Source organism: Podarcis tiliguerta, assembly GCF_965153285.1.
Source record: "Podarcis tiliguerta genome assembly, chromosome: 2".
Classification (NCBI taxonomy): Eukaryota; Metazoa; Chordata; class Lepidosauria; order Squamata; family Lacertidae; genus Podarcis; species Podarcis tiliguerta.
This window is the reverse complement of record NC_139535.1, coordinates 55,957,998-55,963,997: the sequence shown is the minus strand read 5'-3', so window position 1 is coordinate 55,963,997 and position 6,000 is coordinate 55,957,998. Positions and strand designations below refer to the sequence as shown.

Below are 6,000 nucleotides of genomic sequence, written 5' to 3'. Positions count from 1 at the left end.
AGAATGCAAGTGCTATATTATCCTTTTAGGGATGTTCCCATCACCACCATCATCATCATCATCGAATCCACAACAACAGCAATTCCAGTTCTTCATGCCTGGCTATAGTATACTGGGAAGTTGGGAACATAATTATATTAGCCAGGCATGTAGAACCGGAATTGCTGTTATTGTGGACATTTAAATACAGAGGGCACAGACCATAGGCAGCCATTTTAGAAGGGCTGTAGCTGATTCTATTTCCCAGACATCGCTAGGCAGCAGGTGGCTCTCCTATAACAATAACTCTCAAACAGGAAGACACTTCTGCTCATACTTTCCTACCTCAGGAAAGCTAGGAGCTTGGTGCCTCTGGATCTTGTTGGACTACAATTCTTATCAGCCCTAGCCAGCAGGTCAGGGATGATGGGAGCTGTAGTCCAGCAACATAGTCCATAAACCAGCTTCCAGCTGTGACCAGCCACATACTCCAGGAAGCTCAGAAGGACATGAAGGCATTGGCTCTTCCCCACTGTTTGACCTATGCCTTAGGACTACCTCCTCCACCCACCCATCCCACTCGCTTCCCATCCTTTCTGTGGGGTCTTTTCTAACAGGCAAACAGCTTTGGGAAACAACTTGGGCATCCTCGACTCATCATGAGGTTTTAGATTTTCACCTGACTCTCAGAAGAAAATTTTCCTGGGTATGGGACAGAGCCAGATAAAAATGGTTGCGGTGAAGCTTTGAGAAATGGTCTCCACTTCCTTTGTAGCCCAGCAGTGTTGTTTCTGTAGCTGATGCTCAGTTGGCACAGCTTCTTGACTCAGGTTTCTTATATTCAGCAGGCTGCTGGGAAATAAGGAAATATTCTGCATGTTCCTCAATTATTTCAAAATTGGATTTGAGTGCTGGAAATGGAAGAAGGTGATAAGCTACATTACAAGAATTGGATTTAGTTAAGTGTGTGATTGTGTCTTTAAGGGGACATTGTGCTAGTTACTTACTGTAGTTAGCTAGTTAGTTGGTTTGCATAATTTATATACCATACTTCTCCATATTTCAAAGAAATCTCTAAGCCATTTTCTATTATCATCATCAAATAAAACAAAGTCTGTATGATTACAAACAGCTTTTCAAAAGATTTTCCAGGATCAGTTTTCATAATATATACATTAATCATAATGGCATAGTGAATCTGCTCTGTATTTAGGAAAGTGCTTTGTCCGTTCATTCTCTATTTCGCCACCAAATGGCACAAGGCTTCCCAAGGGGGGGATAGTGGTCTTCATACACATTGGGATGCCATGCACCATTTTGAATCAAGATGGCGGCAGCAATCTAGGGAAACCAAAGGAAGCTGGTAGGGCTGTTCTGCTGGATCCTTTGAAATCAGCTGACAAGAAAGGAGTGTTTCACACTGACTTATTCAGCCCACTCCAATGAGATATGGTGCTGGGCCTGATGGCTTTTTAAGGGGTTAGAGTCCACCGGTGGCAGGGCACTTGAGAAGCACTGTGCAGGGGGCTTGGCTGATCAGTGGTGCCTGCAAAAGCCCTTTTCACTCAAGCTTTGCCTTCACCTGCTCCTCACCTAATGTCAGGCAAAGAGGAGGTGGGCGTGGCTTGGCCAAATCCACTTTGTGGGCAAAATGGGGAGGCCTGGTTGGTCGCCAACCCTGAGGAGCAGCTTGGGGAAAGCACATAGGGCTGAAGTTGGGCCAAGTGAAGCAGGAGCCAGAAAATCCCCCATTGCATGAGCAGATTTCTGATGGATCTTCTCTGGATCTGGTCCAGACTGGACTGCCCAAATTCAATTTCCCCCTCTCTTGGCACACAACTTCCCAGGCAGAACATTGCTTTCAGCCCCGCTCTAGCTAGTAGGTGGGACCTGTACTCCTAACCAGTCTTGATGACCACATAGTTAGTTTTCATGTTTTGTGGCCTGGCCAAGCCGAAGCTGAAATGTAGGCTTCTGCTGTGTGATTAAGCTCCCTTTCAGCTGAAATCATTTGTTCAAAAAGAGAGAAATTTATTAGGGTGTATGTGCGTGTGTGTGTGTGAAATCCAAATAATTTCTCCCATTAGAGTTCATTCTGTGCCTAAAAATAACTAAGCAACAGCTCTTGGAAGCGACTGCACAGAGCATCTCTCTCAAAGAGGGGAAGCTCCTAGCAGGGGTACTATACAATTAAACATTCACACACACACACAACTAGCATTTATACAGACACAAAGAAGGTGGGCATAGGCCCTGCCTACACATCCCTTTCATTAGAACAGAAATTATAACAGAAATGTCATAGCATCCTTTTTTTTAATTAAAGTTCTTTAGAAACAAAAGCATATGTGTGTCTCAAACATCCATTTATTTTCTTTACAGCTTTCATCTTGTTTGCCCCCACAACCATCCCGCAAGGTAGGCCAAGACAGCGCTGTTCTACTATATTGACGAGAGACTGAGAGAACAAGATTTGTTCTAAGTTCCCCAGTGAGTTCAAGGCTGGGCTGGGATTTGAACCTGAGATCAAAGTCAACATTCAAGGACTGCAGATGTAAACAACCTTTTCTCCACATCTGCAAATATACTCTAGTACCCTCTTTTAACTTTAGATTGGAACAGCTCATCTGAGACCCCACAGACTCAGAACAAAGCCATTTTCTAGGGGCTACTGAACCTACCTGCCTACTTTGATGTCCAGTCCTTGCCACTGGAGCACCAAAGCTGCAAGAAGCCTTGCCAGTATGATCCTCTAAAATATCTAAGCAAGTGGAGCCTGTGCATATCTGTGCAGGGAAAACCAAGGTAGACCAGTCAAAGTTGGCAGGGTTGTGGCGGGCTAAATTCCCCCATGACCAACAGTGAAGAAAGCCAAAGGAAGTTCACCCAGCCCAGAATACCCTGGACAGGAAGATCAAAGTCAAAAGCAAGAAGAATTGCTACAGGCAAGCCGATCACCTGAAAAGAATCAAATGTGCAAAATTCAAACGGACTCCGTCATGACATTCTTGGTGCTGAAAGTGGAATGCCCCAAGCTCAAGGATGTATCAGATGATAAGCTACATGTTGAGTTTAAAAAGCATCGTCTGTTCCAATGTTCCCAATATCAAGGAGTGCATCGTATTTGTGACCATGCGTGATTCCCCATCAGTGATTCTGAAAAAGAACACAGCAAGAGTCATTCTCCTACAGAGCCACCACCTGCCACTGGGTTATAAATGAACCGTGATGAATCATGTAAAGAAAAGTCTCGTCCCAACCATGTGATCCAGGCCACTATGGACTGCCACTCCCTGCTCCCCGAATTTCCATGGCCTCACAGATACTTTAATTACCCATCCTTCCTGTATTCTTTGTTGTTGTTGTTTAGTCGTTTAGTCGTGTCTGACTCTTCGTGACCCCATGGACCAGAGCACGCCTGGCACTCCTGTCTTCCACTGCCTCCTGCAGTTTGGTCAAACTCATGCTGGTAGCTTCGAAGCTACCTGTATTCTTTAGCAAGAGCTATATACTTGTCATGCCATTTAAATGTAATTCAAGTGTAGTGAATTTCCTCTTTTCTTGCCCTCCCAAGAGATTGAAATGTCATGCTGGTTCTGCTTACTAATACTTTTGCAGACCCCTTCTGTGGCTGTCCTATCCTGCCCCCCCCCCGCCCCCCATGCAGTAATGTGGCATAGCCTGGCCTTGGGAAACAGGGAGCCTTGCAAAGGTATTTTCCCTCTAGTCAATTTCAGGGGAGGATCACTGGCATTTTTATGGAAGAGCCGGGATAGGGACCCTCCAGAAGTTATTGGCTTCCAACTCCCATCAAGAGTGACCCACGTGGAGCGGCACCGCCACAGAACCAGCCTCCTGGCAGAGCAGTGGTGAGATTGGCACAGCATGGGAACGCTACCAGGATCACCAGATTGGCTCCACTACCCTGCTCTGCCCTCCACACCATCCCAGGAAGCAATGCTACAACTGGGTGGCCCAGTTCATGCTGCCAACCCACTGCACCGGCTGCTCCTGACCCCCCATTATTCCTGACCTTGGTCACAGAGACCAACCACATGCGAAGGCCCACAGATTCTTTACTCCTTAGTGGCCACGTTGGTCAGAAAGCTGGACAAGAACTTTATTGTCTCTCTTTTAAAAGTACAGAATAGCAATGGAGAGTTTCTGGTTCCACCCAGGTACAATTAAGTCCAATGCCCAATGAAAACTAATAAATGAATAGAAAGAAAATCTACCCATGTGATGCTGACATGAAAACCCCACACATACACTATGTAAAAGAATGTAAAACTGTCCAGGAGCACCTTAGAGACCAACTAAGTTTGTTCTGAGTATAAGCTTTTGTGTGCATGCACACTTCTTCACTGAAACAGAAGTCACCAGACCCTTATATATAGTGGGAGGGTGGGGTATTTCTCAGAAGGGTAGTTGGAGATGGGTGATTGGCTCAATGGGTATGGTAAACCTGTGGACGACTGTTAACGACTGCAATTAGTCATAGGATCATAGGAACGTATAGATCATAGGAACATAGAGCTGGAAGGGACCCTGAGGATCATCTAGTCCAACTCCCTGCAATGCAGGAATATGCAGCTGTCCCATATGGGGATCAAACCTGCAACCTTGGTGTTATCAGCACCATGCTCTAACCAACTGTGCTATCCAGTCCTACAGGAAAAAGCAAGGGATAGTATGCAGATGACCAAAAATGGCTTTAGCATATGTGATGAGACAAGAATCCAATATCTCTATTCAGATCATATATCTCCATAGTTTTCAGTTTAGTAATAAGCTGTAATTCAGCAACTTCTCTTTCAAGTCTATTTCTTGAAATATTTCTTGAAATATGTAAAGGGATGAAAGTATACTACTCTCCCCTGCTTTCTCTCCCCTCTCTTCTTCCCCAACCTTATACTGCCTATAACATTAGTGTCTCACAGCAAATATAACTGATCTGTAGAACTGATCTCTATGAACCGAAAGAAGAGAAAATCTCTAATAAAAATGTTTTTTAAAACAATTCAGTCCAGTGCTGCCTAATGACTAAGCTGCAAAGACGCTATCCACACAGATATTTTTGAAAAATGGCTGAGCTGCACTGGGCAAGTACATCACAAATGCCACTTTGCTAGATCAACACAACTATTTGGTGAGCCTCTTTGATGAGAATAGAGGCAAGGCTGCAGAATGCTGGTCAACTATCAGTTGAATGCAACATTAGAAGTATTAGTTGAATGCAACATTAGAAGTAAGACCTTTTCTTCATATTTCTGAGGCAGTCAGTGACATGAGTAAGAAGGTTGGTTCAGAAAAGGAACAATTACACAGTGTGTGGTATGCAACACCCCCAGCCAACTAGCGCAAGGGATGTTGCACTATCAGAATGGAGCTTTCCCCTTGTCTCCTCTGCAGCCCCCTGTGCCCCCTCAAAATTAACTCTGGAGGGTTGGGGGAGCATCTGGAGAAGATCTTGGGCGTGTGCACAGAGAGGAGAGAAAACAGAAGTGCTGCTGTGCCAGAAAAACTGTGTTGGTGCTACTCTGGATACAACCCAGAGTGAATAAAATAGTTCTTGTGGGCGAGATCCAGTTAGTCATGCTCAGAATTTAACTTAGTTGGATATAATCCTATGACTTGTAAAACACATCTATGTTTATGAACTGTGAGGATAAGTACATGGCTTATGGTAGATTTCAAATTAATTATTAACTATATTAGTTATATAATTATACACTATTATTAACTATATACAGTAGCATAATTTGCGAAGCTTTTTAAGTCATTCACAATTTATGGAACTACTGAAATTAACTTGAGTGTTGAGTTTCATGGGATTTATTATTCAAGTCAATTTGAATTAATTTATGTGCACAGACTTCACTTTATGAAAAAAATAATCATTGAGTAATCAGCAATTTTAGATGACATCCTGAATGAAATTCAGCATATGATCCGTGGTAGAATTTCTAAAAATTGCACTTCATACGCAGTTCAAGTTATAATTTATATAATAGATAATTT

The 6,000-nt window shown here is 43.6% G+C and overlaps 1 long non-coding RNA gene across 1 annotated transcript; it reads left to right on the top strand.

Moving 5' to 3' along the window:
* The first annotated feature begins 291 nt into the window (after positions 1–291).
* On the top strand, positions 292–3,340 carry LOC310672515. Its single transcript, XR_014508634.1, has 3 exons — positions 292–395; positions 828–906; positions 2,362–3,340. It is a non-coding gene; the product is annotated as an uncharacterized lncRNA (long non-coding RNA).
* Positions 3,341–6,000: the final 2,660 nt, after the last annotated feature.